Raw genomic sequence first — 12,728 nt, 5'->3', positions numbered from 1 at the left:
TGAAACATATCCAATATCACTACATGAAGAATTAGACCATTGATAATAATATCTTCAGAGTAATATGGATTAGTGATGCAGTATATCCCGACCAGCAGTCACCAAACAGCTCCCTATTGCAATCGAACCCCTGAGATAGTCTGTATTTTCATGGACTGATTCTCACCTTAATCAGATATGTGCCCAGATAATGAATCTAATTTGCATGCAGGAAGAATAACTTCCACCCTTCAAAATACATTTCTGCTATTTGCCATAATGGGGTTTCCTTCCATCCACTATATACATAACACTGGTGTAATGATCATGATTTGATCAGTGAAATTTTGATGCAGGTCAAATAATAATCCGAACAGATAAATCCCATCATTATGATGACCATATTATACACATTGTGATCGCTGTTGATTGTGACAAAAAAAACAGCAATTGTATTTATCCTGAGATCATTGGGGAATTTTTATCAAAACTGGTGCAAGGGAAAAAAGGGGTCAATTGCCTTTTGTAACCTATTAGGTTTCTGCTTTCATTTCTTAAAGAAAAATTTAAAAGATTAAATCTGATTGGTTGCTATGGGCAACTGCTCCACTTTTTCCTTGCACCAGTTTTGATATATGTCCCTTATTGTGTCTAAGTTGGACATGCCAACGGTGAAATAAAACAGTATTTAACATGTTCCATGTTGTGCCCAGGGTCGCGGATTGCCAGCACAACCTACTTACCCCTGACAGCCGTGACCGCGGTACACACTCTTCCTGCTGGTGTCTCTCCTCCTGGCATCCCTCTCATGCCGCCCGTAGGGTGCCCGCGCTCGCTCCTTCCAGCCTTAAAGAGCCAGCGCACACCAAAGTAAAAGTTCCTTAGCCAATCCCTTTGGACCCTGGACTATTTAAAGGACCCTACCCTTTCCCTTCTTGCCTGAGTGTTGTTTGTATTCCTGTGTTCGTCTATGCAAATGTTCCCTTAGTTGTATCCTGCTACCAGTGTTCCCGTATCCTGCTTCCCACATCCTGTATCCTGTTGCTCTGTTTGTTCCTGGGCCTATTGTTGGATTCGTGTGTGCCTCATCTCCCATGTCTGGTGTCATCTGCCACGTCTGGTGTCATCTGCCACAACCGGTGTCATCTGCAATGCCAAGCATCATCCGAGCCACGTGTCTGCTACTTCGAGTATCTGCCAGATCATCTCCCCAGGTACTCTTATCCAAGAGACTGTTATTGACTGTTGTTTGGCCAGCTGCTTCTCCGCTACGGCGGAGCGGCCTGTTGGGTCCACATACCCCATAGGCGTGACATTCCAACATTCTTATTATACTATAGAAACTGACATATATGCTTCAAAAAGTAACTATGTAAACATAAGGGTATGTTCACACGGCCAATTTTCGGCTGTTTTTCGGGACGTAAACGCGCGAAAAACATCCAAAAAAATCGGAAGCAAACGGAGCGTTTTTTGCGGCGTTTTTAAGTGTAAACAAAAACGCCCGCGAAAAAGAAGTGCAGGTCACTTCTTGGGACGTTTTTGGAGCCGTTTTTCATTGACTATCGAAAAAACCTCCAAAAACGGCCGTAAAAAAACGCAGCAAAAATCGCGAGTGGCTTAAAAACGTCTGAAAATCAGGAGCTGTTTTCCCTTGAAAACAGCTCCGTATTTTGAGACGTTTTTGACGTGTGAACGTACCCCATAAGAGTACAAAACACTATTGGTGATTGACAGCATTACAATTGTATAGAATGGCATTGGATTGTCAACTTTCTTATCCTAGAATTGTATTTTGCCTAATCAGCCATTATTTTCCTAAATTCTATTAGTCTTATGAATAACAATCAAATAATGTACATTATGTAGGTATAACTTCACCAGTGCCGGGGGCCATTGGGCTGGTTCACCCTTCCAGTGTTTACTAATATTGCTGTCTCAGTGTAGAGAGGGACCTGTGCTGGTTCTTTACACCCATGATGAGGGGGGATAACGTTAATCTGAGCTTCTACCTCCTTCACGCCACCGCCCCCTGGCAGCCTCATGAAGTGCACTCTCTTGTTTGTATACCATTAGAGTATAAAAGTTTTGAATATAGTAACATAATAAACTAGAACATAATATATAACATAGTGGCATATTAAAAATGTTGTGTCTAAAGTCTATTACAACGCAGGAAGTTTAACCCTTTGATACCCCTGCAAAATTGAGACCTCTATGGTACATGGGTGCTGTAATTTGTAGGTTGTACCACTCACACTTTATACTTCCTGGGAATGTCTTAGATTTACAGCAGGATAGGACATTTACAAGATATTGAGCTTTACTGGTCGGTCATTGAATTAATGCAATGGTAAATCCGGTTTTATTTTTTATTTTTTTTTACATTCCAATATGCTTACGCATCCCTACAGTAAAATATTGTGAAATGCATGATACAAGTCTCATTTGTTCAGTAGTAATAAAATATTTTTTTATGTTACTGCAAAATACCCTTTTAAAGTATTTGCATTGGTGGTTCTTTAGTGTGGACTTGTTTGTCTACCTAATTTAGGCAAATGAGTTGCCAGGTTTGCAGGTCACTTAATTTTCTAAGGAACCAAACAGCCTGTGCAGAGAGGTTCAGCCTGTCATCAGGGTATACAGCTTTACTTTTTGTGGTCATCCTGACTATGTGGGGGATTAGCAAATGAATGGCACAGGCATTAAAAGCTATGTACCCCTTTAAAAATGTTTGTTTGTTTTTTTTAATAAAAATGTTTATCAGTGTGATTGGTGCAACTTTGGAAATACATTTTATTAAAAAAGTATTTTTTCTTTTTGAGATGCAGCTGCTTTGTATCCAGTATACAGAGCAGCTGTATCTAGCACTGAAACCTGTATCCATCAGGTCAGCGGCACTGACGGGTTCAGTGACAGCGGGTCGTGCGCGTCTCTGACACGCAGAATCCACCTGTCATCGATCACATCTAAGTTCAAGTTTTAAAGGTGTACATAGCCTTTAAAGAAATGTGGGAGGGGGCCCTTAACAATCTCGCTGATAGGGGCCCTGAAATTTCTGCTGGCAGACCTGGTGAGGTTATATGACCCAAGATCTGAGAAACAGATTTAGAATACAAGATACAAAGTTTTTTCATATGCTATGGAGTCACTGCAAATCAGAGTTTAGAGATGGCAATGACAGTCTGCAAAAAGTGTACATCTTAAGCATGATCGAGTCCAATCTCAAAAATTGTTAAGGCAGATACGTATGGTCTTGTGGGTATAAGAAAATGTTCTCATGTACCAGTAGTGCTAGTCTAAAATTCACTACTTACGTAAATGTGACCACTACGATACATTACTGCAGTGACAATAACGCAAATATAAAACAGGTGTGAATATACACTAAGGCCTGATTCACACAAGCGCTGCGCATCTCGGACATGAAAAACTGACGTTTTTCACCTCCAAGGTCCATCCGTGCTCAGCGCTGCGGGACGCGATGTCACACATCCCCCATAGTTGAGAGTCTATGGAGGGATGTGTGATGCGCGAAAAGAACGGACATGTCCTATTTTCACACGGACCCTTCACACGGTCCTTTGAAACAACGGCTGTGTGAACGGCCAAATTGAATTACATAGGTCCGACGGACGGCCGCTGTTTCATGGCCGTCCCACGGACGTTTAACACGCTCGTGTAAATAAGCCCTTATGGATTATACACAACTGATAGATGTCAGGATTGGAGAGCCCACTGCTTGTTTGCCCACTCCTCATCTCTTGTTGGAGAGTAGAACGACTTGAATTTGATCACCCTCCCAGGATGGAAATCAAATATGTCTTACCCACATTGATGATCCTTGGGACATCTGCTCATCCTTGAACCCTCTAGAAAAGTATAGAATACATATTGTTCATAGATTGTCCGATGTGTTGAAAAATCTACATTTGTGATTGTCGGAAAACTAGTTATCACATGTCCAAGCCATGTAAAATCCAGCCATATAGGTGAAATTTAGACCAAAAAATGCTAGAATATATAGATATCATTAATGAGTTATTTTATTTATTTTGTTCATTTTAAAATTAATGGAATTTTAATAAATTTGGATATAACTGTCTGTAGGGAAGTGGTTACTTATTCCTTCTCTTTGTATGTATCGCTAATATAGGCTGTAACATTAACAACCAATCAGATTTTAGCTATATATATATATTTTTTAGTACAGATTAAACAGCTATATATACTGTTTTTTATAGATTAAATATATTAGATTATAGATATGTAAATAAATACACCTAAATATATTGTTAAGCCTTCATGTTGCATACCTCTTTATTAAACATTTCCATGAACTCCCTCTATTAATTTACAGGTAAAATCGGCTACCATTGTTATGGGGGCACCGTGACTAGCACTATTATGAAAACGCTGTGGTTGGTTCTGTTATGTAGGTACTGTGGCTGGCTGTGTTATGGGACCATTGTGGCTAGCTTTGTTTTGAGGGCATTATGACTAGTGATGTAATCACTGTAGTTGGCTGTGTTGTGGGGGAACTGTGACTGTGTCTGTTATGTACATATGCTCTTTGATTTCCTATGTTATTGGGACACTAAAACTAGCTCTATTATGTGGTCACCATGCCTTGCTATATTATGGAGGCACTGTGACTGGCTCTGTTGATGTGATATGTAAAAAGTAAGCAGCAAGGTAAGCATTTAAGATAAAAAAAGCAAACTAAATTGGCATTAAGCATTTTTGGTACTGAGAGTTTTTCTTCAGTTGCCTCTCATATTAAATATAGCCCTGAAAAGTAGTGTGGATATCGCAGAATACATAGGAACTGTGGCAAGGTTGTTTGTTTATTGGTTGCCATTCTATCCTTTCTGGCCCACACCATCAGGGGTGTAGCTATTGGGGATGCAAAGATAGAAGTCGTACCCAGGCCCTGGTGCCAGAAGGGCCCATAGTCACATAAAAAGACAACATATATGGCACATGGCAGGGCAAGGCTCTGTTACATATTTTGGGGCGCAGCAGTCTCATATTACTCTTCTGCTAATCATTTGGATTATATTATTTTAGAATAGTACTTTATCTATAAAGTTGGACAGCACTGTAGTTTGATAAAGTAAATCTCTACCCCCTTCACTTCTTTGTGGAGAATAGAAATTGGCGACAAATGGTGTCCATAGTGGTTGTCAACATTTTATCATGGTGGATCTTATTCAGAGGAACCCTTGCTGCTGCCCGATTAAGGGCATGACCACACGTGGCGGATTTCCTCCGCAACTGTCCGCATCAATGCCGCACAGAATCTGCGTTGCAGATTCTGCTGCGGATCTGCACAAAATGTGCAGTAAATTGATGCGGACTAGCTGCTGCGGACTGCGGTAAAAGTACTTCCCTTCTCCCTATTCAGTGCAGGATAGAGAGAAGGGACAGCACTTTCCCTTGTGTAAGTCAAAGAAATTCATACTTACCGCCCGTTGTCTTGGTGACGCGTCCCTCCTTCGGCATCCAGCCCGATCTCCCTGGATGACGCGGCAGTCCATGTGACCGCTGCAGCCTGTTATTAGCCTGTGATTGGCTGCAGCCGTCACTTAGACTGAAACGTCATCCTGGGAGGCTGGACTGGAGACAGAAGCAGGGAGTTCTCGGTAAGTATGAACTTCATTTTTTTTTACAGATACATGTATATTGGGATCGGTAGTCACTGTCCCGGGTGCAGAAACAGTTACTGCCGATCGCTTAACTCTTTCAGCACCCTGGACAGTGACTATTTACTGACGTCTCCGAGCAACGCTCCCGTCATTACGGGAGCCCCATTGACTTCCTCAGTCTGGCTGTAGACCTAGAAATACATAGGTCCAGCCAGAATGAAGAAATGTCAAGTTAAAAAAGCAAGACGGATCCGCAGCACACATAACATGTGCATGACAGCTGCGGACTTCATTGCGGAAATTAGAATCTCCATTGAAGTCAATGGAGAATATTCCGCCATGAGTCCGCCACTGCTCCGCAACAGACAGAGCATGCTGCGGACACCAAATTCCGCTCCGCAGCCTATGCTCCGCAGCGGAATTTTACGCCTCGTCTAAACGAACACTGCTAAATTAAAGTGTAAGTCAATGGACAAACGGCTCCGCTGCGGATTAACGCTGCGGAGTGTCCGCAGCGGAATTTAAGTGAAATTCCGCCACGTGTGAACCCAGCCTTAGGGGCAGCATTGTTCATACGTCCACTACACTTCTTTGCTATCTGATAGCTGGGAGCTTGTATATAGTGTCATGTACCTGTGTTTTGTTAATAAAGGACAAGATCTCTAAACAGGTTCCATTGATTTCTATGGGATTTATTTAAAGGGGCTCTGTCACCAGATTATAAGTGCCCTATCTCCTACATAATCTGATCGGCGCTGTAATGTAGATAACAACAGTGGTTTTTATTTAGAAAAATTATAATTTTTGATAAAGTTATGAGCAATTTTAGATTTATGAGATTTATGCTAATTAGTTTCTTAATAGACAACTGGGCGTGTCTTCGCTTTTGACCAACTGGACGTTGTACAGAGGAGTGTATGAGGCTGACCAATCAGTGACCAATCAGCGTCATACACTTCTCATTGTTCCAGCCCAGCTTCTTTCACTGCACAATCACGCTGTGCACAATCACACTGCAGTGAAGGAATGATTATAAGGTTTTCATCGATTTCTACAGCGCTGCCGGGGACCGGAAGTCTAGAGGCACCGTAGTACAGCGATTACATAGCGTACAGCATGGCCGGACACATGACAACAAGTCGTTTCGTCATAAAGTTAAACTGTGCCACTAGACTACCAGTCCCCTGCCAGCGCTGTAAAAATGTATTACAATCTCATAAGTAGCGCGTAGGTGGACCGGAATTTATATTAGCAGTGTACTTTAGTACTGCAGTGACTACACTGCTAATACTTTTAGGTCCCCAGATAAAGCGGTTGAAGTAATGACAAAGTGTATCATTCAAAAATAAGAAAAAAACAAAAACACCAGTGTGGATAGCGCCCACGAGAAGCTTTATTACAGGCTCTGTGCACTATGGTTTTTTTTTGTGTTTTCTTTGCTGACAACACAGATCCATTGTCAAACTCCATTATTTTCTAAGGGGCTTAAACTGATGACAAAGTGCATTAGTCAAGAAACCAAAATTACTTCAGTGAGAATGCCGCCGCTCTGGTGTTTTTATGGCAGTTTTATAAGCTTTTGTTAAAAAACATTGAATTTTAACAGACCCATCGTGATTCCATTCATCTCTATGATGATAAAATGACTTGATACAGTGTCATAAATCTGAGTCCCTTAGACTTTGGTGGGATCCGTTGATGGATCTGTCATGATCTATGTTTTATTTATTTTTTTCCCACAAAAAAACAGTGTGAATGCCAGAGGAGTAAGTTCCATGTTACCTTCTAGAGGAGGAGAGCAGCACATTAGCATCATGGAGGTAAGAGCATTATACTGTTCGACTACTACCAAGGCTGAGTTCACACTTTGCGGATTTGTCGCAGATTTTGTTGCGGTGTTGACGCAGATCTCACCCTTTTGCATTGCAAAGTGTAAAATCTGCGCTGAAAATCTGCGTCAAATACGCGACGTGTGAACTCAGCGTAAGGGCACGTTCAGACGTGGCAGAATTTTTCCGCTGCAAATGTTGGTGCAGATTTGGGGCAATTACGCAACGAATCTGCACCAACATTTGCATATTTGACAGGTAATTCAGACGTTGCAGATATCACAGCGGACTTGCCACAGATTTCAGTTTTTGCATTGCAAAGGCTGAAATCTGCAGTGAAATTCCGCTTCTTCTCCGCAACAGACAGTGTATGCTGCGGACTGAAAATTCCTCACCGCAGCCTATGGTCCGCAGTGGAGTTTTCCGCAACATCTGAACTAACTTTCCTAAAAATGTATAGAAACAAATGTAAAAAACGGCCGCTGGAGAGTTCCACTGCGGACTGTCCGCAGCGGAATTCCACAGTAAGGGCAAAGCCCCACGTGGCGGAATTGCTCTGGAATTCCGCTGCGGACACTCCGCAGCGTTAATCGGCAGCGGACCCGTTTCTCCATTGCCTTCCACTTCTTTTTAGTAGGCTTCGTTTAGACGAGGCGGAAAATTCCGCTGCGGAGCATCGGCTGCGGTGCGGAATTTGGTGTCTGCAGCATACAATGTATGTTGCGGACGTGTGGCGGACTGGTTGCGGACTCATTGCGGAAGTTCTCCATTGACTTCAATGGAGATTCTAAATTCTGCAATGAAGTCCGGAGATGTCATGCACATGTTATGTGTGTTGCGTTGCGGATTGGTTTTTTAACATGACATTTCTTCATTCTGGCTGGACCTATGTATTTCTAGGTCTACAGCCAGATAGAGGAAGTCAATGGGGCTCCCGTAATTACGGGTGACTACGTGTGTGCACCCATAATTACGGGTGACTACATGTGTGCACCCGTAATTATGGGAGCGTTGCTAGGCGACGTCAGTAAATAGTCACTGTCCAGGGTGCTGAAAGAGTTAAGCGATCGGCAGTAACTGTTTCAGCACCCTGGACAGTGACTTCCGATCACAATATACATCAACCTGTAAAAAAAAAAGAAGTTCATACTTAGGGCATGACCACACATGGCGGAATTCCTCCGCAACTGTCCGCATCAATGCCGCACAGAATCTGCGTTGCAGATTCTGCAGCGGATCTGCACAAAATGTGCAGAAAATTGATGCGGACTGGCCGCTGCGGACTGCAGGAAAAGTGCTTCTCTTCTCCCTATTCAGTGCAGGATAGAGAGAAGGGACAGCACTTTCCCTAGTGAAAGTCAAAGAAATTCATACTTACCGCCCGTTGTCTTGGTGACGCGTCCTTCTTTCGGCATCCGGCCCGACCTCCCTGGATGACGCTCCAGTCCATGTGACCGCTGCAGCCTGTGCTTGGCCTGTGATTGGCTGCAGCCGTCACTTACACTGAAACGTCATCCTGGGAGGCCGGACTGGAGACAGACGCAGGGAGTTCTCGGTAAGTATGAACTTATATGTTTTTTTACAGATACATGTATATTGAGATCGGTAGTCACTGTCCCGGGTGCAGAAACAGTTACTGCCGATCGCGTAACTCTTTCAGCACCCTGGACAGTGACTATTTACAGACTTCTCCTAGCAACGCTCCCGTCATTACGGGAGCCCCATTGACTTCCTCTGGCTGGCTGTAGACCTAGAAATACATAGGTCCAGCCAGAATGAAGAAATGTCATGGTAGTAAAAACAATACGCTCCGCAGCACACATAAGATCTGCGGACTTCATTGCGGAATTTTGACTCTCCATTGAAGTCAATGGAGAAATTCCGCCATGAGTCCGCAACCAGTCCGCCACTGCTCCGCAACAGACAGAGCATGCTGCGGACACCAAATTCCGCTCCGCAGCCTATGCTCCGCAGCGGAATTGTACGCATCGTGTAAACGAACACTGCTAAATTAAAGTGAAAGTCAATGGAGAAACGGCTCCGCTGCGGATTAACGCTGCGGAGTGTCCGCAGCGGAATTTAAGTGAAATTCCGCTATGTGTGAACCCGCCCTTACCGAGAACTCCCTGCTTCTTTCTCCAGTCCGGCTTCCCAGGATGACGTTTCAGTCTAAGTGACGGCTGCAGCCAATCACAGGCTGCAGCGGTCACATGGACTGCCGCGTCATCCAGGGAGGTCGGGCTGGATGCCGAAAGAGGGACGCGTCACCAAGACAACGGCCGGTAAGTATGAAATTCTTTTACTTTCACTAGGGAAAGTGCTGTCCCTTCTCTCTAACCTGCACTGATAGAGAGAAGGGAAGTACTTTCCCCTCAATACGCAACGGCCACTCCGCATCAATTTACTGCACATTTTGGGCAGATCCGCCACAGAATCTGCAACGCAGATTCTGTGCGGCATTGATGCGGACAGTTGCGGAAGAAAACCGCCACGTGGGGCCATGCCCTTATACTGTGATACTTTAGTAATAGAGAAAGCATATATACATCAGTGTCAATTTCTCAGTAGATCAATCACTGCACATGTTCATAGGCAGACAGGTCATCCAATAGGCAATTCTGTGAATACTGAGCTGTCCATTTCCAAGAAATTTCTATCATCTAATGTAGATTACCTTGTGCTGACAAGTTATTATATACATGTTACACAATATTCTAACTAATACAGATCTCCTTTACAGTCCAGAGAAAAAATACTATATGACTGAAAGTAACATGAGATGGCATTGAGGTACATTCCACATCTAAATAAACATTGTATAAAATAAAAGAGGACAAACACAAGACATACAGTATAATAATTGTCATCTCTATAGGATACATATATTAATAATTTCTGCAGAAGTATTATATTCCCTGTCTTCTTCATAGCAGTCATATTCAATTAGGGTTATGCAACCATTTATGTATGAATTAGTTTTATTATAGACAAGTGAAACTGTTATAATAGTATCCAATGCAGTATTATATTATACTCATAGGTATGTACCTATTATAAGCATATTTAGTGGAATGCTACATCATATACACAGATATAAACCTATTATTATAGTATCTATTGCATTGTTATAACACATACACCAATATATACCTGATAGTATAGTATCCAATGGGTTATTATTTCATACACACAAATATAAAACTGATATACTGCAACAGTTTCCAGAGCATTACTACTTCTTACACATAAATATAAACGTAATATATTATCCAGTGCAATATTACTTATTACACAAAAATATAAACCTAATATAGCAGTATACAGTGCATTATTACATCATATACACAAATATAAACTTGATATAACAGTATCCAAAGCATTATTACTTCATATACACATATATAAATATAAAATATAATATTATCCAGAGCATTATTACTTCATATACACAAGTATGAACCTGATATAACAGTGTCCAGTACATTATTACTTTATATACACAAATATAAATCTGATATAACAGTATCCAGAGCATTATTACTTTATATACACAAGTATGAACCTGATATAACAGTATCCAGTACATTATTACTTTATATACACAAATATAAATCTGATATAACAGTATCCAGAGCATTATTACTTTATATACACAAGTATAAACCTGATATAACAGTATCCAGTGTATTATTACTTCATATACACAAATATAAATGAAAAATATTATCCAGTGTATTATTACTTCATATACATAAATATAACTCTAAAATATAATATTATCAAGTGCGTTATCACTTCATATACACAAATATATAACTGATATAATATTATCCAGTGCGTTATCACTTCTTACACACAAATATAAACCTGATATAACAGTATCCAGAGCATTATTACTTCATATACACAAATATAAACCTGATATAACAGTATCCAGAGCATTATTACTTCATATACACAAATATAAACCTGATATAACAGTATCCAGAGCATTATTACTTCATATACACAAATATAAACCTGATGGAACAGTATCCAGTATATTATTACTTCATATACACAAATATAAATCTAAAATATAATATTATCCAGTGCATTATTACTTCATATACACAAATATAAATCTAAAATATAATATTATCCAGTGCATTATTACTTCATATACACATATATAAACCTGATATAACGGTATCCAGAGCATTATTACTTCATATACACAAATATAAACCTGATATATTATCAAGTGTATTATTACTTTGTAGACACAAATATAAACTTGATATAACAGTATCCAGAGCATTATTACTTCATATACACAAATATAAAATATAATATTATCCAGAGCATTATTACTTCATATACACAAATATAAACCTGATATAACAGTATCCAGTGTATTATTACTTCATATACACAAATATAAACCTGATATAACAGTATCCAGAGCATTATTACTTCATATACACAACTATAAATCTAAAATATATTATCCAGAGCATTATTACTTCATATACACAAATATAAACCTGATATAACAGTGTCCAGTGTATTATTACTTCATATACACAAATATAAACCTGATATAACAGTATCCAGAGCATTATTACTTCATATACACAACTATAAATCTAAAATATATTATCCAGAGCATTATTACTTCATATACACAAATATAAACCTGATATAACAGTGTCCAGTGTATTATTACTTTATATACACAAATATAAATCTGATATAACAGTATCCAGTGTATTATTACTTCATATACACAAATATAAACCTGATATAACAGTATCCAGAGCATTATTACTTCATATACACAACTATAAATCTAAAATATATTATCCAGAGCATTATTACTTCATATACACAAATACCAACCTGATATAACAGTGTCCAGTACATTATTAGTTTATATACACAAATATAAATCTGATATAATATTATCCATTGCATTATCACTTCTTACACACAAATATAAACCTGATATAATATCATCTAGTGTGTATGCACATCATAGACACAAATATAAACCTGATATAACAGTATCCAGAGCATTATTACTTCATATACACAAATATAAACCTGATATAACAGTATCCAGAGCATTATTACTTCATATACACAACTATAAATCTAAAATATATTATCCAGAGCATTATTACTTCATATACACAAATACCAACCTGATATAACAGTGTCCAGTACATTATTAGTTTATATACACAAATATAAATCTGATATAATATTATCCATTGCGTTATCACTTCTT

Source organism: Rhinoderma darwinii, chromosome 11 (genome assembly GCF_050947455.1).
Source record: "Rhinoderma darwinii isolate aRhiDar2 chromosome 11, aRhiDar2.hap1, whole genome shotgun sequence".
NCBI classification, from domain to species: Eukaryota; Metazoa; Chordata; class Amphibia; order Anura; family Rhinodermatidae; genus Rhinoderma; species Rhinoderma darwinii.
Note: the sequence above shows the minus strand (reverse complement) of the source record.